Source organism: Equus asinus, chromosome 12 (assembly GCF_041296235.1).
Source record: "Equus asinus isolate D_3611 breed Donkey chromosome 12, EquAss-T2T_v2, whole genome shotgun sequence".
Lineage (NCBI taxonomy): Eukaryota > Metazoa > Chordata > Mammalia > Perissodactyla > Equidae > Equus > Equus asinus.
Window position 1 is genome coordinate 14,143,179 of NC_091801.1, and position 21,620 is coordinate 14,164,798.

Here is a 21,620-nt window from a genome sequence, read left to right on the forward strand (position 1 = left end):
CGTTCTCCTTCGGCGGCCCAGGGTTCGCCTGTTTGGATCCCGGTTGCAGAGATGGCACCGCTTGGCAAGCCATGCTGTGGTAGACGTCCCACATATAAAGTAGAGGAAGATGAGCACAGATGTTAGCTCAGGGCCAGTCTTCCTCAGCAAAAAGAGGAGGATTGGCAGCAGATGTTAGCTCAGGGCTAATCTTCCACACACACACACACACAAAAGCATATGTATATATATATAAATATATAACTAGAGAGAGAGAGATTTATTTTAAGCAATTGGTGCATGTGATCGTCGGGGCTGGCAAACTGGAAATCTGTAGGGCAGACCTGCAAAGAGCTGATGTTGCGACTCGAGTCCAAGAGCAGTCTGGAAGCAGAATTCTCTATTCCTCCAGGGGATTCAGTCTTATTTTCTTAAGTCCTTCAACTGGTTGGATGAGCTCTTTCACCTTATAGAAGGTATTTTGTTTTACTCCAAGTCTACTGATTTGAATGTTAATTTCATCTAAAACATACCTTCACCACGACATCTACACTGGTGTTGGGCCAAAAACTGAGTACCACAGCCTAGCCAAGTTCACACATAAAATTAACCATCACAGGGGACCTTAATAATATTTCACTCAGAGAGGTTTGGGGGAAATTAAGTGTTAATACCTACAATAAACTTTGCACAGGACCCAATAACTGACTTTGTGTCCCAAGATTTTAGGCAGATTTGACTAACGGTTTAAGATTAAATTTTGGAATATTAGAAAACGTGCGTTATCGTCTGGTGTAAGTTCAGCGTTACCGTCTGACAGCATCTGCTTCAGATTCCTTCTCAGCCACACTGATGAGCCTCCAGCAATAAGCTTCGGTGTCCCTGGAAATTGAGGGGTGACACATTTGTAGCAAAGCCATATTTATAGGCTCATTGACCTTTTAAAGACTCACCTTCTGCTCTTGAAAAACAATAATGAAACTTTGTGAGTACAGTCAACTTTTCACGGATGTTTTCATACCACGCGGCCCCAGCAGTTGGGAACGTGGAGGAGCAAGTTAAGGGCTCATTTAACATTGTCTCACAAAGCGCCTGTTGCAGAGCTGGAAAAGGGTGCTTAAGAATGCGGCTTCCATGTACGTCTCCCTCTCCGTGGTATGAAATATGGCCTCAAAGAAAACTTCGTTGTTTCCATTTCAAGGTCCTTTTGTGAGGAGAGACGCTGGGCATTTACTGGTGGAATGCTACCTTTCCAAGATTTATTAGGAGTCGTGGAGGGCTCAGTAAACTCGGAAGGTAGCTTTTGCATCCTACAGCACTCAAGACTGATTTAATTTCATGTCAGTCCTGGAACTGCAACCACAATATGAGCTGCAAGTTTATAAATTGCTCCTTGGAGCAGCTGACCTTGCAGGTGGGGGAGTCAAATGGGGTGGAAAAGCAGGGGAAACTGGAAGATTGAGAACTGGTACACCGAGCGAGCAGATACATTTCACCGAAGCACTGGAGTTCTCATTTGTCCCCAGTTTCACCCCCAAACCTCTTCTTTCCCTCGTGTTTGTCTCCTGCCTAAAATATTCATTTTTTTTTTTTCAGAAGGACGTCAGATGCAATAGTGAGGGGGAAACTGGATTATGCTACCATAGTGTGTAGGGTCTTCTGGATTTTCAAAGATTATTTCATCAAACTTCTGCTCACGACAAACTCAGAATAAACAAAGTAAAACCTAATTTACATCTCCCCTCACAAAAGAATCCCTAATGGGAATGTTAAAACAAACTGATGTCACTAAGAAAACAAAGCTCAAACTCAGAAGCACTGAATTCTTACAGGAGCTAGAAAATGGGATTTAGTTTCACAGCATCGATTAAGTTGTGTTTAAAACGAGCAAGCAACAGACAATGCTATTGGAAGGAAACCATATATTGAGTATCAGGATGTCTCCTAAAAGTCTATTCGTTCTATCACAACGGAGCGTTGTCTATGCGGGTGATGACAGCCTATTCCCTTTTGTCACTTGAGATTACACTGGGCCAAGCATTTGTGAACAATGTGGTGACAGCCTTGCCTTCGTGACAGGACGGTCATGGTAGTTTGAGACGTATTTCCATGTCTTGGAGTGCATACTTATGGCTAATTCTAAAGAAACAAAAAAATAAATGTCTTTTAGAAGAAGTGTAATCTAAAAAGAAAGCTTAAAAAAACAAAATAATAAAAGATATTGGCACAGGTTGCCAGTTGTAATTTTTCATATTTGAGGTACATCCTCTCATAGCCTTCATGGCATTCTTATAATTCATCAACTAATACAGATCCATAGTCACGTGGTCTCAATATGTGGTAGAGAGATCTGCTGTTTGTGTCAATTGCATTTCAGATATTTAGACACATTTCTAGATTGTAATTTTGTATGCTTATATTTTCCCTAGCCAACGTTTGTCTCTGCATGGCACTATATTGGGTATTTTAACAATTAGAGAACGCGAAGAAGGTAGAATCATAACTACATATTTATAAATCTCAAGATTTACCAACATCTACACTCTTATGAAGAGATCACATTGATATAGACAGTAACACACACACACACTTCCCCAGGTCAGATGGAGGTTAATCTGGCACAGTCTTACCTATTCCTGTGGCATGTGCTCATTGCTGTTCCGTCAAATAAGGGAATTTCTGTGTGTGTTCTCTCTCATCTGAAGTCAAACATAGAAGAGCCACAATAAATGTATTTCTCATCCCAAACTTCAGAACAGAAATGTGGGTTTCAGTCTGAGGCTATTGCGGTCCACCTGATCTGCATTTCCAGCTCCTCTCTCAGCATCACACAATTATACCAGACTTTTACCAGGTGCAATTCACATCTCGCAGGCATTGGGACACATTTCTCACACCTCGGCTGTACATTTGCTTCAAGACCCAGCGTGAGGACAGCCATGGAGCATATTCATTTACTGAAGGGACATTGTGTGAAACAGTGGCCAGAAGAAAGGATGAAAAGTACGGATTTCTCTAGTTCCAAAGCACATTTCCATCTCTCCTAGTTTCACAACATTGTGAATGTACTAAACGCCACTGAGTTTTTCACTTTAAAATGGTTACTTTTATGTTATATGAATTTCACCTCAATTATTTTTTTAAAATGTATTTGTCCACAGAGCAGTCATCCAAGTGACCCAGTGTCCAGCAACATCCCCTCCCTCCTCTCTTCCTCTCTTTTGTCTGTTAGTTTAATCCTCCTAGAATTGATCCCATGGACCACGCCAGGGCCTAGCCCATCCCCAGGCAGGTGAAGTGCGGCCTCCTCAGCCCCTGCTGTCCTCTTCTCTGCTCCATCAGGGTCCCCAAACCCCCCATGTCCCCTGGCTACTTGGTACCTCCGATCCCAGAGAAATGCACCTGAGAACATATTTGGAGGCAGTGGATTGATGTCTTACTCCCAAATGTTAGAGTTTTGTTCAGCCATTTATTCACCAAACATATTTTGAGCACCTAGCCTATGTCAGACACATTGAGTGCTGGGCACAGTGATGAATATTGCGGGCATGTCAGTGACCCAGACAAGTTAAGAAGTCATCCAGGCTCTCAGGAAGCTCAGCCTAGTGGGTGGGTAGGTGGGGGTAAGTGTAATAAAAAAAATTACACTACAACATTGTATGTGCTATAAGAGAGGCTGTTGGAGCGCAGAAGAGCAGTCAGTGAAGGCTTCACAGAGGTGGTGGCATTTGAGAAGGATATTGACCGGTATGTAAGTTTTTTTCCTAAGCCAAACAGAAGAAAAGTACAGCCAGGAAGAGAACAGCATGGGATTGTGAAAAAGCCAGATATATTCCAGGAAAGGTGAGAATTTAGTGTGCTTGATGCAAAAGATGTGTGACTGGTGGCTGAGGGGATGAGGGAGGGAGAGCTTAGGAGCAGCCTACCAACAGCCTCGGAGTGGAGATGTGATCCTCAGAGGCTCCAGGAAATGGCTAACGGAGTGGAGAAGGACAGAATTTGGGAGGTATTTGTGATCAATTGAGTGTCAAGGCTGGTAAGTGAGAGAGAACAGGATACACAAATTTCTAGCAAGAGCGCTATGCGGGGGGTCGCCCTGTTGGACTGTCATTGCTTATAGGAACGGGGAAGATCTCCAGTGGCAGATACCAAATGTTGCGGCAGCTGGAATGGGAGAGCAGGGGAAGTTTTCCCTGGGACTGTCTAACATCTCTTTTCAAATAAATGACAACTGACCCCGTTGAAGAAGTCCCGCCAACAGTATGGAAAAGAAGAATTTGTGTCAAACTCCACAAGCTGAGTTAATTTTGATGATAGTTACACATTATTTTCCACATCCAGTTATATAATTTGCATTCAAATTCCAAACTAAACTTCAATCTTTGACTCAAAGTAAGTTTATCTTCAATTAAACTTTAAAATATGCAACTTCGTTTTAGTCTGATGGAGAATTAGTTTGTTTGACAAGGACCTAAGGAACAAATAATCTGTTTGGAGTCAAAATAGCACAGAACATTCATCTAAGAAATGCTTTATAAGAGGTACTACAATTTTTTGTAGAATATGTTTCCTTTATCAGATCCAACGGGTCAAATATGAAATAAATTACTTCTTTCAATGTGAAATTCCATGTAGGTCAAGTTACACTCATATTCCATGTGTGCATACACCTACCTGTGAAAACAGCCAAGCATCTCCACAGCCAACGCTTGACATATCGTCAGCAGCCTAACCTTACAGACCCTAATTTTACAAGGCAAGAGGCAAATTTCATGTAAAGTGACTTTCATTTGGTTTTTCTCTTTTGTTTTATCTTAATAACATTTCTATGGTAAGCATCTCCTTTTAAAAGTGGGGAGAAAGGTAACAGTACTACGTGGAACCATAAATGAAGCAAAACTAACTTATGAGAGTTGACAAGAACTAAGTTAACTTAGATCCATTTACTGTGTGTGCTGTGCTCCAAATAATCCCATCTAATAGCAATGTAACCGTCAGAATGAAGCTCTGTGAAAATAACCAAATAAAACATTCAAAACATTGGCATTTAAAAAATCAATCAGAATATTATAAAAATTAGCAACTTTCTTACAATAATGAGATAAAGAAATCTCTCCTATTGTGAAAGAAATGATAAATTTAAAGCATTTAATTGTACTGTATTTTATGCAGTCAATAATAAAACTAATGTTGCTGAGGTGGTTCGCAAATATCAAGGATGAGCTCAATATTTAATTCTAACCTGTTAAGTTAAAGTCAGAACATTTGGACATTTGGAAATGGATTTGAAATTTTGTCCCCAATTTCCAATTATGCTTTGTCCTTCCTCATGCATGATATATTGAAAGGGAAAGTCTAACACAGCAAAGTTCCAACCTAACAAAAAGAGGAAAGTTGGAAACTCAGCTTTGACTTCTAGGAAGTCAGTATGTCTAAATAAAAGTTAAATTTCATTACTATAGGCTTTACCTAGATGCCCTACTTTTAAGTGAAAAGGATGCAGAATTGAGTGCCCAGAGTAGAATGCGAATAAAATAAAACTTGTCATTTACACATCAGAAGTTTTGGAGTTTTGCTCATAGGATTTAGGCAAAAAATAAACAGAATAAGTAATTCAAGAAAAGTATATTTGGAAGGGATCTGAATCATCTTGATTTGCAGCCTTCCAGAAAAAGAGCTGCCGTGATTTTTTCGTAACAGTTTAGCTTCTAAAGCTGAAATACACGTTTCCTGGATTTATTGAACATTTTCTGATAATATACTCTCACAAAAAGTATGCTATTAAAGGCTTTAAGGTTAACCTTGGAGATATGTCAGTGTACCAATAAAAGATAAAAAATTATCCTAATTTAATTTTGTAAATGTCATAACAAATTACTAATCAAATACTTTTAAAGTGTCACTTTTTATATAACAAGGACTCATTACATAGTTCATTCTATAAAAAGTTGGAAGCTTAAATCAGGTACTATTCACTGTCAGATACTAATGAAAAATAAGGATTTATTGTTACAGTAATATATAAACTACTTGTGTGTGTGTAGATAAGCTTTAAAAATTCTAAGAACATTTATTGAGCTTTTCTCACAAGCCTACTGAGATAGAGGGGAAGAAAAACTACTTTTAATGCAGTTTCTTTTATATTCAGACCATGCGGTAGGACTTTATATCTATTTTCTCATTTAACCCTAAAGCTATGAGGTAGCTGTTGCTACTCCCTCAATGGCATAGCTAAGTGGAGATATTATCTTTAAAAATAAAGTCTGCTAAACATTTAAAGAATTAATGCCAATTCTTCTCAAACTCTTCCAAAAAATTGAAGAAGGAACATTTCCAAACCCATTTTATATCTAAAGCATATTTGCTAGTGCACAGGATATTAACTCTTTCTTTCAAAAGTGATGGTGCTTAATTTATGGAAGTGTTGGAATTCTGAAGGTAAGTCACAGAGTGGTAACGAGAAAGAGAAAACTGAGGGGGCAACTTTGCTTCTTTGGTGTGCCTGTGAGGGAATTCAGTAAAGTTACCTTGCAAAAGAGTGAGATGGTACTCACTGGGTATGGAGGTCGACCTCAGGCACGGCCAGGAGGATAAGGTTGTGAGTTAGGTGATGGACTTAAAGGCTACCTTGTCCAAAAGGTCCTGAAGGCTCTAGGGGCTGAGGGGACAGTAGGACAAGTGCAAGGAAGAGCATCCTTAGTGGGGCAGAGGAATGGGACTGGTATGAGATTAACAGCAGCGCACGGCAGCAGCCTGGGAGGTTGATTCATCAGGTGGGTTACTTCCAGACTCTGTATCTGGCTTCTCTTCTCATTACCTAGTACCATCCCCTAGCTCAGCTTCTCATAATCTATTCCCAGATTAATGCAATGCTCCTTTTCTGGTCATTGAGCCCTCCAAACCGTCTTCCACACCTTGGTAAGACAGTCTTAAAGAGGAGCTTTGGTTGTATGACGTCATTATGCAAAACTACTCAGTGGCTTATCATTACCACTGAATCAATTACAAATAGATTTAGTTTGATATTTAGAAGCTTTTAAAGTTTGGCTTTAGCCTACATTTCCAGGCATAGTTCCTTATTATTCTGTCTAGTTTTAATGAATATTTAAATTTTTATTTAGAAGCTGTATTTCTCATGTATTTGAGAATCAGACAGTATTACAAGGTTTGTTACAAAAATAGCAGTCCCTGGTCCCAGGCGTGTGCCTCTCTGACTTTAGTGGATACTCCCTCCAAAGTGATTGCACCACTTATATTCCCACTAGCAGGAGAGGAGTTCCCTCTGCACCAACACTTACTATTATCAGAATATCTGCCAAACCTGTGGGTGTGAAATTTTATCACATTGCTATTTTAATTTACGTGTTTCTTCTTACTAGTGAGGATAAGCATATTTTGATATGCTTATTGGTCCTTAAATACAGATCCTTTGCCTATTTTCCAACTGGGTTGTGAGACTTTTAAAATACATTCCTTATACGAATTCCTTCTTGCTAATTACATTGTGTATCTTCTCCCAGTCTGTAACTTGTCTGTTTGTTTGTTTACAGGGGATATTTTCATCTCATCAGTTTTTAAAAATAAGAATGTAGTAAATTTCATTAATCTATTCTTTTACATTTTATTCATTTTATGTTGTGTTCAAGAAATCTTTCCTTATCCTGATGTGACATAAATAAATTTAATTATATTTTCTTTCAGAAGTCCTAAAGTTTACTTTCCAAGTTGAACCGCTTAAATCACCTGGCATTCATTTTTGTAGGCAGTGTGAATTTGGGACCTAATTTTATTTTATTTCCATATCATAGCCAATTTTCCCCGAAGTTTTAACTTAATAGACCATCGTTTTTTCTCTTAATTTATAATGCAATATTCCAGCTAATTGTAAATGTGCTAATTTACTTTAATAGACTTTCTAATGTTAACTCCTTGCATACCTATGGTAAACAATAACTGGTTCTCATATATTTTTCCAGCACTTGGTGGGTTTGATATGTAAATATTTTATTTGGAATTTCTTCTATATTCAGAAGTAAAATTTGAATTATGTTTTTTTTCATTGACTCATGAACTACTTAGAAGTGATTTTAACAGTCCGAAAGTATTTGGAGGGTATCTTTGACTAACTATCCCTAAGTTAATTGCACTCTACTCTGAGAATACAGTCTCTCTCCATGTACAGAAATTCTTTGATATTTGTTGAGATTTACTTTGTGCTCTAATATGTGACATATTTTTGTAAAGGTTACATTTGTCTCAACACAACATTCTACTGATAGAGAGCTGTATGGATATGTACATACTTGCACAAGTGTAAACAACCTATGTACATGTTTTTATGAGATCTCAAACCTTGGATATCATTTGTCATCCTTAAGCTCTGTAGTACCAATTGTTGAAAAACAAATTCCAAAAATCTACTACTTTTGTCTAAATGCTCACGTCCTGATGCTGAGTGCAATGCGTTAGGAAAATGGCATAACTAGAAGACAACACAATTACCTAAAAGAGAAAAATGACTGACACAAACACTGCACCAAACACCGACCAGAAACTTAAGATTTGAGGTAAGTCTGTTGGAATCTACTGTCAGGCTCTAGGGATTTTCAGCATCTCTATTTTTATCTTTCTCAAAAGACCGTGCAATAAGCACATTAAACATATTTACTGTCATTTTAAATTCATTAGTCAGAAAACAGCTGTTTACTATCTTCTGAATAACTATAGTACATCAAAATTCCATTGTCAAGGCACCTTAATAACATTTTACCAGTAAGCTATTGTCTTATTTCCTTTAGAAAATGAGCCTTTCCTTTAGAAAATGTCTTTAAATGAATGGACATTAGAAATCAGCCAAAATCAAATCTAATATACTACTGAAGAAGATATTCAAATGGCAGCAAAGTGATAGTTTTCATTTGTCAGAAAGTCAAAACTAAAAAGGCCAGTAGTATCCAGCATCAGCTAGTGTGCCGAGAAATGGGTGAGCTTGCCCACTGTTGCTGGGAGCAAATACAGCAAGTCCTTTGATCAAGAACATTTGCTTATTTTTGGCTGTTCAGTGTCTACTCTGCTCTTTTTGCCATCTGTATTTCAAACTGCTTTTGAGGAGAATTCCCCGTTGTGTGTAGGCTTGGCAGCAGCTCCTGTGGGACTGCCTGGTGTAGCGGTCAAGGTTGTGGACTTTGATGTCAGACAACCCCGAGTTTGATCCTTGACTTTGCCATTTACTCTATCATCTTAGGAAAGTTGCAAACTTCCTTGAAACTCACCTTTATCAGTTATTGATGTCTATATGTGAATCTTTGTTACATTTGTTCCAATGGGACAGCCACCTTAGGTCAGCTTCCAGTCGAAGCTGGGGAAAAGCAGGTGTGGAGAACAGAAGAGAACTGAATTAACTGAGTCCCTACTGTGTGCAGGTACTCCCAGGTAATTCACACACATGGTCTCATTTTAACCCCCACAACCATTTCATAAGACGGCATGCCATTAGGATGCCCATTCTAGAGATGAAGAGATAGTCATTCCCAATGCCATATAATGTTTAAATAGCAGAACCAAGATTTAAACTGAGGCCTGTCTGAAACCAGAGGCCATATATTTAACCACTATTTAACACTGCTCCTCAGGGCTCAGGAAACAGTGAGGGGAAGCCATGAAGACTCCAAATAACTAAGGGAATGGGGATCTGTGTGGGGGAGGGAAGGCTGCAGTCCAGCTCATCTTGACGGGTGGATTATCGGCCTCGCCACCCAGTTCACCACAGAACCACAATTCCAGACAGCAGGTCAGCAGAGCCCGCCTTCAATGCTTGAAGAATAGTTTCCAGGTGCTCCTGAGGATAAATAAAACCAGTAATAAAAGATCCCTTCAGAAAAGTAATGAGATTATCTGAAATGGCCTGCTTTCTTTCTAGGAAAGAATCAGAGGGATATGTCACTAAAAAAATGTGATATAATCACAGAAGGAATGGCTGGACATTAGGAAATATTAATCTCAAAAGAGCTTTAGACTGTTGCTTACATGAAATATATTTGAAATCAGATTTGGAACGCTTTGCTATATTTGAAATAGATGAAGAAGAAACTATGCACAATATGAATTTATTCAATAACTAAGTCTCTCTCCAAGATCAGTTTTCTACTGGAGAACAAGAATGAATACTCAAGGGGCAAAAACAGGGCTTCAATTATTATTGAATCAGTATCACACATTCTTACAAGAAGTGAACATATTTTTTAATAACTTCAATTTTATTCACCAAGGAAAATACTAGATTTATTTATGAGGTGAACATATTCAAGATCCACAAGCCCTAAAACATCCCCATTTTATAGGAATTCTTTTGACGTCTTCATTGTCACCTGCGCATGTCAGGTCTGCTGCTACCAGTTGCTGGCAAGGTATGAACTATGTGGTACAAACAATGACCTGAAATATATAACTGAGATGATTCAGCTACAATGAAACAATGGATAAGTCCAGATACCTGTAATCTTTAAACAAAACCCCCAAATTTTATAACAAAAAATAAAATTCAATAACTGTAGAGAAAAGGACTCATTCACTAGAACAAATGAATAAAATTCATAATAAACTTGCTGTCTTTGTCAGCGTCGGTTGCTATAACAAAATATCATACACTGGCTGGTTTAAATGACAGACATTTATTTCTCACAGTTATAGAGGCTGGGAAGTCCAAGGTCATGGTGCTGGCTGGTTCCGTTCCTGGTGAGGGTCCTCTTCCTGCCTTACAGATGGCTGCCTTCTTGCTGTGTCCTCACATGGCAGAGAGAGTGAGAGAGCTGTGGGGTCTCTTCCTCTTCCTGTAAGGACATTAATCCCATTGGGAGGCTTCACTCTCGTGACCTCATCTAAACCTAATTACCTTTCAAAGGCCGCACCTCCAAATACCATCACACTGGGGCTTAGGGCTTCAGCCTATGAATCTTGTGGGCACACAAACGTCAGTCCCTAACACCTGCCAACTATTAACTCCAGAAGTATTATCCCTCAGAAAACTATAAGAGCAGTTTCTGATTTCAACCAATTCTCTGTAAAGTTCTTACTTGCACTAAATTTTCTCTCGTAGTTCCTGCTCCCTTACCTAATTTATAAGTTTACTCCTTCTTAATTAAAATTGTCCAGTTTTGCCTAATAGTGGTCCTTTCACCCATGAGAGCTGTCATTTATTTCATTCATCTATCACCTGGCATGCAAAATTGAAAATCATTCTCTTTTAACGAATGAAAACCCATTAATAGGCTATACACACACTCCCTTTATGTACACAGATGTAACACAAAAAATCTTTTAAAAACAAACTACAACACGTTTAACTGAACTTGGATTTCTCCACACAAGAGAATCAAAGGGTGAACTGGCCTTCTAAAGGTGTCAAATGCTCTCCATGATAATCCTCAACCTTTCCTTGTTGAAGAAGTGCCCCCAATTGATCCAGTGTCTTGTCATCACGCACAGGGCTGTGGGAGAGACTGTGGAGGCTGAGACAGGACCAGGGGTGGTGGGTGCAGAGCTGTGGCTGCTAGCTGGAAAGCCTCTCAAGGAATGTTTGGGCATTGCTGCCTGTGTGCTGTGCTCCTACCATAGATGGGATGTTTGTGGCCCCCTCAAATTCACAAGTTGAAATCCTAATCCCCATTGTGATGGCATTAGGAGGAGGGGCCTTTGGGAAGTGATTCAGTGATGAGGACTGAGCCCTCATGAGTGGGATTAGTGTCTTTATAAAAGACTCCAGAGAGATCCCTTGACCCCTTCCTCCATGTTAAGACACAGGAAGAATAAAACCCTCTGTGAAGAAGGAACCCACTCTCACTAGACACTGAATCTGCCAATGCCTTGATCTTGGACTTCTTAGCCTCCAGAATTGTGAGAAACAAATGTTTGTTGTTCAAAGCCAATCAGTCTATGGTATTTTGTCATAGAAGCCTGAATGGACTAAGATAGAAAACTGCTAATGAGAAGTAGGGTGCTGCTGCAACAAATACCTAAAAATGGGGAAGCAGCTTTGGACCTGGGCAATGGGTAAAGGCTGTGAGAGTTTTGAGGTGCCTGCTAGAAAAAGCCTACATTGCCATGAATGGACCATTAAGGGCAATTCTAGTGAGAGCTCAGGAAGAAAAAAGGAAAGATACAGAGAAAGCCTCAATTTCCTTAGAGAAAACCTACGTAATCCTAAACAGTAGTTTGGTAGGCAGAAGGATGGTGAAGGCCGTTCTGAAGTCTCAGGTGGAAATGAGGCACATGTTTATTGGACGATGGAGGAAAGGGCGCTTTTGTTAGAAAGTGGCAAAGAATTTAGCTAGATTATGTTTGCATCCTATTGTTTTGTGGCAGGTAGAACTTACGAATGATAAAATTGGATATTTGACTCCTCAATTGCTAAGCAAAGTCTTGAAGGCGCAACTTGGCTTCCCTTGACTGCTTACAGTAAAATGTGAGAAGAGAGAAATGACCTAAAGATAGAATTTTTAATCAAAATGAAACCAGTGGAAAGATACCATTAGGTATCTAGTAACTACAATTTTTAAGGCAGTTATTAATTGTAGCTTTTAGTTGTTTGCCTGCCCATTGTTAGCTGTGCTGCTTAGGAAGTATACTACCCAATTCCCACTAGGTTCCTCACAGATAACATCCCTGACTCTCGGGTCACTACGGTAATGGATGCTTGAGTTGTTTTTCAAGAACTAAGAGTTGACTCCTATCTGGTTAGGCTGGCCAAGACCACCAACCCACCAACTGGGTCTGCGCAGGTGTCTGAGAGATGAACTCTTGACGTCAAGGAACTAAAAACTCCACTCTCAGATCATGCTGACACCATCATTTGGTGAACAAGTGTCCTATGAAGAGCCACGAGGCTTGACCATGCTCATGCAGACCATCAATGACCTCACTCTTCCTTGTTTCCAATCATCTATCCCCACATCTCAGACCACTCAGCCTCTCTACCTCATAAATATCCCTAGTCCCCATTTTCGGGGAGGCAGATTTGAGATTTGTTCTCTCATCTCCTCAGTTGGCTGCCTTGTGAATAAATCTTTTCTCTGCTGCAAACTCATCATCTCAGTGATTGGCTTTTTGTGTGATGGGCAAAATGAACCTGGTCCAGTAATAGAAAGGGAAGCAGAACTTAAAAATTTGGAAAATTCTCAGCCTGTCCATTTTGTAAAAAATGAGAAAGCCTGTTCAGGAGACAATAAGAAAGATGTGGTCAAATTTGCTAAGGAGGTAAGTCTGGGCTGGCATTGTAAACAGAACTCTGGTGCTGTTTACCAAGGCAGTGGGGGGATTAGTCAGCCATCTAAACAAAAGGCAGGACCTATTATTCAAGACAACTGGAAGAATGATCTCGTAGCCATTTCAGAGAGCATCAGGGCTGCTCCTCCCATCACAGGCCCACAGTGCAAGGGCCTGTGAGGCAGAACAATTTCAAGGAAGGGGCCACTGCTGCCCAGTGTGCCTTGCAGCCCCACACCATGGACTCTGCTCCCACGCTCCGTCCCTGTGCTCTTTGGTTGTCCTAGATATGGCTGTGGCAGGACCCAGCGTACTGTGTAGTATGCCCTGCAAAGCTGTGAGGCTGTGGCTGCCTCCACCTAGATTTCCAAGGATGGAGCTGCCTTGAACTCCTCTGTTCACGCAGAGGGTCATCTCAGGAGTGGGGCCATCACAGAGAGGCCCCACTGAGGCAGAGTCTAGCAGACCCATGGGAGTGTGGCTACCCCCACAACTCCAGACTGGCAGAGCCACCAGCTTGCAATTCTAGTCCAGGAGAGCTGCAATGTGGGCTGTGCCCAGCAACCAGCAAATTCAAGGGGGTTCAACTCCTGCCCCAGAGTGTCTGGATGGTGGAAACTCTGGTGGGCATGGAGGGCAGAGCCTTGAGTCAAAGAAGATTATTCTCGAACCTTAAGTTTCTGACTTGCTTGGGACCTGCCACTCCTTTCTTCTTTCCTATTCCTCTCCCTTGAGATGGGAATATCTGCGTTATGCCTGTCCCACCATTGCATTTTGGAAGCACACAGCTTGTTTGATTTTACAGGTTCACAGTTAGAGAAGAAACTGCCTCAGCATGGATTGTACCTGAGTCTCAGGCAGATCTGACTTAGACAATATTTAGATGAGACTTTGGACTTAGACTTTGGAGTTGTTGATGTGAAGAGGACATGAATTTTGGGGAGCCAGGGGTGAAATGCTATAGATTGAATGTGCTTCCCCCAAATTCATATGTTGAAATTCTAATCCCCATGGTATTAGGAGGTGGGGCCTTTGGGAGGTGATTAGGTCATGAGTGTGGAGCCCTCCTGAGTAGGATTAGTGCCTTTGTAACAGAGACCCCAGAGAGCTACCTCTGGCGCCTTCCACCCTGTGAGGTTACAGCAAGAAGGCCTTGTATAGGGAAGTAGGCTGTCACCAGATGGGGAATCCACAGGGCTCATGATCTTGGACTTCCCAGCTTCCAGAACTGTGAGAAATAAATGTCTGCTGTTTATAAATCAGCCAATCTATAGTATATTGTTATAGCAGCCTGAATGGATTGAGACAATCCTGCTCAACATGCTGGGCTTTTACATATTTTCGAGACTCTAAGAGAAAAATCCACAGCATTTGTCCACAGCATAATTAAGTATAGAAAGGGCATGAAAAGCACATAGGGGAAACCTAGAGGAGCTTCAACCCTGACCTCTTCAGTAAATTTGATTTTTTTCACTCTTTCGTGCGCATTAGCGGTCTTCTACTCTTAAGGACACATCTTTTTCTCATGCAAAGCTTCAATTCACATGTACAAAAAGACATTTGTGCACACAGATGAGACGAGGGCAACTAAATCGCCAATATCCACATGCACACAGGTGTCAGCGTTTTAACGGAGAGTCACTGAAGAGCCCACTTAAAATGTCACATTTCCTAAAATGTTCCCGCGTCCAAAGACATAAAAACTTGGCTGGATTCATTCGTAAAACTGAAATTACCCTCAGAGAGGCTTAGCTCACCTTCCCATGGCAACCAAAACAAATTTGGAATTTAAAGGATATAAAGCTGCAGATATGCTTTTAAAAAATATCATATTAATGCCGAAGGAGGCACTGGAAACCAGGACATTCTCATAAACATGAGTTTTGCATAAGTGATCTCCAAATTCAGCTTGGTATAAAACCCTTGCAAATGTAGGCACCTACCAGGGTGAGTTTTTAATGCAGATATTAGCAATGCCTCTTTCTGACCAAGTGAGAAAGGCTGCCAGAAGTCCCACCACAGGACAGTTCACTTCTCCTCATTCAGTGTTGGCTACAAATCAGGGAGCTGAGAGAGGGTGACGAAGCTTCTTCAGAAGATTTGCTTCTCCCAACCCCTCCCTCACGCTACAGTCATAGCACCCTTGTCACATCTCGTTTGGAGAAACTGTTCATAGAGAAGATGAGTTCACAATCACCTATAAAACAAAATCATTGTGCAGTCAACCGGGCCGCTGCCCTTCATATGTCAGCGCGGCTGCTCATATATCGTTAACACGATCAAACCCCTCCCCACACCTTAGGTCTCTGCTGGGGTTTCCCTGCTAATGCATTCCTGCAGGGTCTGCCTTTCATGTTCGGACTTTGCTCGGAATCAAAACAACTGGGTGTCCCCACTCTGTATATTCTGAAACTAAAAAGAATCAATTAAACCAGCCATATTTCCATCAGGGGGGCTACTGCTGTTCCCCAAACAGCTTAAGCTGTCTTCTCATAGTTTATGATGTCAGCAGGATCCCCCGACTGATATACAGCCTTGAAATCTCACCCCACCCGCTCTCTGGCCCTCTGTCTGCAGTATATATTATTCTTGTAGTGTTCAGAGACAGCTGTGTGAATTAATGAACTGACGTGAGAATCAGAGTTGGCCTAGAGCCCCATTTAAAAGTCATGTCGATGACCTCATAAAAACAGCAAAGAATGCTTACAGCTTGCTTGTAAAATAAATCCATTTCTTAATAACTTGGAATGCCCCCATAATTCAGCACATATTTTAACCCAAAATGATTATTTCATAAGAGAATGAAAATTTCCCATGAAAAAGACATTTAGCCAATGCAGGCAACTATAAACTTTAATTGATATTTCACAGTATGTACTAGTTTGCTCTCTGGGGAGGGTAGAATTTCATTCTTGCACCTGCATTTTAACTCCAGCGTTATAGTATTTCAACCATTAAACATTTTTCATTAAAGCTCTTCATATAGAATTAGTCTAATCTGATTTTAACAAAAGTATTCTATATTTAGTTTTTCACACCGTATTAGTCCAAACCGTTAGAACTAGAAAGGCTGTGCTTTTGTTCACTGGCGAAAGCAAAAGGGTGGTCTGTGCCCACTCACTTCAAAGACGGCCCTTCCTGCCTTTGCTGTCCTTTGAAACCAACACAGCATTTCTCAATCAAGTCCGTCCTGGGCAAGTCGTGGGTCCCAAAGAAACTGAGACACGTGGTAAGCCCAACTGGTCTGCAGAATCTTCTCCTTTCCCTGTGAACAGTCATAAAATCCAACAGAGCAGCAGGCCTTAGGAAGCGGGGAAGGACGCAAAGATTTTTGCTGGGTTGGAACTGAGAAAATGTGCAAAGCTTTGCATCTTACAGTTTAAGTTTTATAGCTGTTATCTTGCTGGCAATCTTGGGGGAACAGCTGCAGGATTTTAGGATGTGTGACTTGAACAACTAGGAAAGGGGCCTTGCTCAAGGCTTCAAGTCAGAACCAGAGAGGAGCAAGCAGCCTAGGAGCTCACTTGAACCTGAAGCTAAGTAGCATTTAAAGAGAACTACCCTCCTCCGGAGAACCTTTTTCCCTGAAAGGCCAGACTCTATTCTCTTTCACTTAGAACATTAATTTCTCAGAATTGAGAACACCTGAAGTAACTAAAAGTAGCTGTTTTTGAACAATGGTTATTAAGTTTTTTCAAATGAACAAGTCCATGAATATTTTCCTGACTTAGTTTCTCCAGGCTTAGCATTTACTAAGAAAGTTTAATGTTATTTCTATAATCGACATTTACACTGGACAGGCAATCAAATTCAATACGAAATACGACAATTTATAGTTAACTCTGCTAAACAGACAGTGCTGTGCTTGATGTTAGCAAAAAGCCCCAGTTGTGCCAAACAAGGATGGACCACAGGTACTTACTTGTCTTATAAAAGGAAACTTGAAGTGATAAAAAGATTTTTGTTAGGTGTATTATCTTTTAAATCTTCTAACACAGTTGGGATAAAATGTATGGTGGTTGACTTCACACAATCCCCATACACTCTCCTTGGGTTTGGTAGGCGTGAAGTGCTACGTGCATGCAAATGTGCCAATATTTGACTTTTTGACTTGCAGGCATGGCTAGTTCATGTGGTCCAAACCAGCAGTTCCAAGGCGTCTGTGAGTGTCACCTGAAGTGGGGACCAACCTGGAAGGTGGGCCACTGGGGAGAAGGGAGGCAGTGCATAGTGAAAGCTGCAAAGGAGGGGCCCTATCAGAGGGGTCCTAGGTTAATAGAGGCAGGGAGCAAAAACCCACTAAAATAGGAGAATCTTTGTAACTGGTCCTGGAATCACATTCTGTTTGGCCTTCTCTGGCAAGGGTGGCAGGTACTCTAAAGACAGGGGTGGCTCTGGGCTCCTGGGTGGGGTGCGGTTATGAGGGTGCCTAGCTTACCTCAGAGGGGCACAAGGTCAGAAAGGAAATATTAGAATTCTGACCTTGGGTGGGAGAGAGGCGGTCACAGCCAGAGATTCCTCGTCTGTCAAATGGACTAATAAAGTTGTGTGTTGTAGTGAGACAGACGACACAAAGCAGGTCAAGCCCCTGGTGCAGAGTACACGCCAGTCGTAGTTCATAAACTACCATTATCATTAGTGGCTGCGGCAGTAAAAGTTACGTCCAAACCAGTGGGTCAAGTCAAGTGGCTGGTTGGGCAAAGGAGAGGTGGTGCGGGGGAGCTGCACGCACATGAGTTACATATTTCAAAGGGGCCAGTGTGAGGTGAGGAGGAAGTGCTTCTTAGTTTCCTGGAATTAACTACCACAGCCCACTGATGAGGACCCAAGAGATTTAGTCCCTCCCATTCCAGGTTTCAAGATTTCCAAGGTATCATTTTAGGAGAATTGGGGCAAGCACCCCCTTCGTCCTCCCTCCCCCAACACATTAATACAAGAGGAGGACTCAGAATAGAGAAGGAGGCCACATGAGGAGCACAGAGTACGTGGAGCATCAACTATCTCTTCCTAACTTGACGCAACCACCTGGCCCCTCTTCCTGCCAGATTGAAGGATGCTTGACTGGAGATTGCCTCTTGTCTGAAAGCAACTGGTCCACAAAGCCAGCCAAGTCCTTTCTGGGGTGTGCAGAAAGGGGCAGGAAAGAGATGGTGTGGCAGGGAATGGCAGGGGACAGTGATCCTACCGTGAGCAGTTAAAGAAAGAGTCATGTGTTTTTCTCTTCTTCCTCCCCAACCCAAATCTCTTGTTTGGTAAGTTGAGGAAGCTGGTTTAGTAAGCGGTCTCAGCTGGCTGGGAGTTTAAACATCAAATGGCTTAAGCTTTTCAATACCTGCTCTTAACTGTACTCTGTCAAACTCTCCATTCGATCTGGCTTTCAGTTTTCCTTAGTGATACTAGTCTGAGTCCCTCTTTTTAAGTGACTTCAATTTATTAAAAGTTTTATTTCAGTTCTTAAAATGTACTCCAGTTGTTTGTTTTTTTTTTAAGCTTGAACCTCATATTCATTCCAAGCTTTTCTCATCCCCAAACCAGCACAGGCTGGAGGCGCCTGAAGTGGAGGTGGGATGGGATTCCTTCTTCCCCACATCTAGGAAGGTTGAGTGGGGAGAAGGAAAAAGGAGACCAGCTAGTGTCAGCCTGCTCAAAGACCCAAGATGAGGTGGCCATCTTTTTCTGTCCTTTGTCACGACTTCTCTGTGTAGCCCTGAGTGGCTCATATTTCCCTCTGGGCATTAAGTATCCCAATATTGACTAGCCCAGAGCATAGGGGAACACTGCTCTTTCCTCGGCCTTGCTGATAATCCAGGACCAGTCCTAACTCCCCGTGTCTCTGAGAGAAAACCCCCTCTGGATAGACTGGCTTAGTTCTGAGTTCTCCACCTCCACTGAAGCTCCACTCACTTTGGCCCGAGACAAGTGGAATAGTGACTGGACTTATTGCACTCAGCTGGCTGTCAGTGTAGTCAAACATGGTTTGTAAATACACCTGAGTCTCCATAAAGCAGAGGATGGATGGCATATAAGAGTAACACCTTTGGGGGAAAAAAGTAATGAAATAGTCCTGTACTAAATTGGGTTGTTCCAAGGAGCGGTCCTTGAAAAGAGGAGTGGTCCTCTAGAATTGCTGCCCCTTTCTGTTGTTTCGCTATTGTCATAAAGAAAACCATAGAGGGAGGGAAGAAGGGAGGAACAGAGAGAGAGAAAGAAGGATGGAGGAGAAATTGGAGCATGGAAAATTGAAAAATAATACAGTGACTTCTTTGACAAAGAGTATGCTACTGATAAATTTCCTCACTAATGACCAAAAGGAAAAGCAAGGGAAAGAATCCTGGGAAAAGCACGTAAATGAGTTGAGCTGACCCAGAGTCTTTGCAATCTCTCCACATCTGGACTACAGATTTCGAAGTGTTTAAGATCTCATTGTCTAAGAAGACAATGTAAAAGAGTGAGAGGAAGCTCTGAGCATGGGCATCATGGCACTTGTTTTGCAATGTGGAGACGTGTTCCATCCTTGGGTCTCTCTTTTCTACTCCACAATTACACTGGACTTGACTTCTTTGAATCACAAATACAGCCTTTTCCTTGTATGAATAGTGAGTTGGATAGGTATTGCTACAATAATGCTGCATAACAATCAACCACAAAAACCTCAGCCACAGACAGAGACATGCAGGGCGGCAGGGGTCAGTGGGTTCAGCTCTGCTTGGCTCTGCTCCACGTGTGTTTCATCCTCCTCCTGGAACCAGCAGGCTAGCCGAGGCCAGTCTTCTCATGGAGACGGCAGAGGCACAGGAGGGCAAGCCCAACCACGAAAGCACCGTTTAGGCCTTTGCTCATGACATGCTTGCTCACATTCCATTGACCAAAGCAAGTCACAAGGGTGAACTCAAACAGAAGGGGTGGTGAAACACTTCTTTTTATCGGGAGGGCTATCAAATCATGTGATGAAGTGTAAGAATACAGAGACAGGAGAATAATTAAGAACACTAATACAATCTGGCAAAAATAGTAGCTGAAATTTTGGAAAAGGCAAGTGAGGATAAACAGGAAATCAAAGCTTATCTCCTAATCCCACCATCCACAAATAACTGTGCTTAATAATGAGTTTATTGTTCTAGTATTTTTTCCAGGAATAGAAAAAATTTTAAAACTTTTTTGCAAACTTGAGATGAGACTAAAAGTATAGATATGAGGGTTTAAAAAATCCCATCAAAGTATATTAGAAGCATTTTTCTGTCATTAAATATTCTTAGACAATTTGTTTTTGCTGTCTATATGTTGGTCCAGGATAGAGATAGGCTACATTTTATTTAATCATTTCACTGTTGTTGGACATGTAGTTTGTGGGCACTATTATCTTAACAAGTAGTAGGGATGTCCTTGATGATAAAAATGACACTTCTCTGAGACGGAGAAGCAAGTAGGAACGTGCTGAATGGGCTGGTTGTAGAGCAGGTGGAGAAGGAAAATCCAGGCCTGAAAAGAAATTATAATACCTTCATCTGGATGTATTCTCAGGAAATCTGTTTCTTCTTCATAAGAGGCACCAGGCATACCTTGGATTTTAGTAAGCTGTATTTTGCATATAAAGCAACAAACAAAAATCATGGTATTACATAAGAAATAACACACACTAACACAACGTCAACATATATGGACCTAACTTCGTAGTGTTTTGCTTTATATGTACTGCCCTCCTAAGCAATAGAAAAGTATCATTAGCCACACATTTTAATGCCTAAGTGATGTCTCCAAGTGGTTTTCTAATGAACATGCCATCCAACCAGGAAAAATTTTATGCTATTAATAGTTGGTCAATGATTTTAAATAGTTGAGAAGTTTTCCTTCATCAAAAATAACTACAGACCCACTAACCCACGAGATCCCTGAATTGATTAGCAGACTGCTGTCTTTCAAAATTCAAATATATCCTAGCAGGAGAACACTTTCCGTTAATTATCAGTTATTTACAACTTAAAATGATTGTCAGGTCATTTTGAAACAGCCAGTAACAAAAAGGGGAAAAGTACATAAAAACATAAAACCCTAAGAATTTACTGAAAGGAGATGAGGGTAAGGCTTGAAACGAATTAGTGACAAATTATTCTTCATTTGCATTTGATAATAACACTGAGGCTGGTAGAAAAGTGAGCCCATGGGAGCCTGTCCCGGTATCCGGAGCTTGGGCAGGTGCTGCTTTTATATTCTCACGAATTGCGTGCACGCAGGTACTCACTCTGGGCACTAGATGGTGCTTCTGCGTGCAACAGCTCTGGGCTTCGCAACCTGTGTTCTCTCCCTCCCTCAAAAAGATTATTGGAAATTCAAGATACCATTCCACCCTCTTAACCAATTAGCCTTTCATTAACAAAAGTTAT

General features: G+C 41.2%; 1 long non-coding RNA gene across 23 annotated transcripts in view; it reads right to left on the reverse strand.

Annotated features, from left to right (window-relative positions):
- Nucleotides 1-226: 226 nt before the first annotated feature.
- LOC106839199 (uncharacterized) overlaps nucleotides 227-21,620 on the reverse strand; it is a 120,729-nt gene continuing 99,335 nt past the window's right edge. For 9 of the 23 annotated variants that reach the window (XR_011493151.1, XR_011493154.1, XR_011493155.1 and 6 more), the window contains 5 exons: nucleotides 20,739-20,814; nucleotides 15,537-16,504; nucleotides 15,183-15,436; nucleotides 9,252-9,337; nucleotides 227-2,118 (listed from right to left, as the gene is read on the reverse strand). This is a non-coding gene — a long non-coding RNA (uncharacterized lncRNA). The other 14 variants (XR_011493163.1, XR_011493160.1, XR_011493147.1 and 11 more) reach the window with 10 other exon arrangements.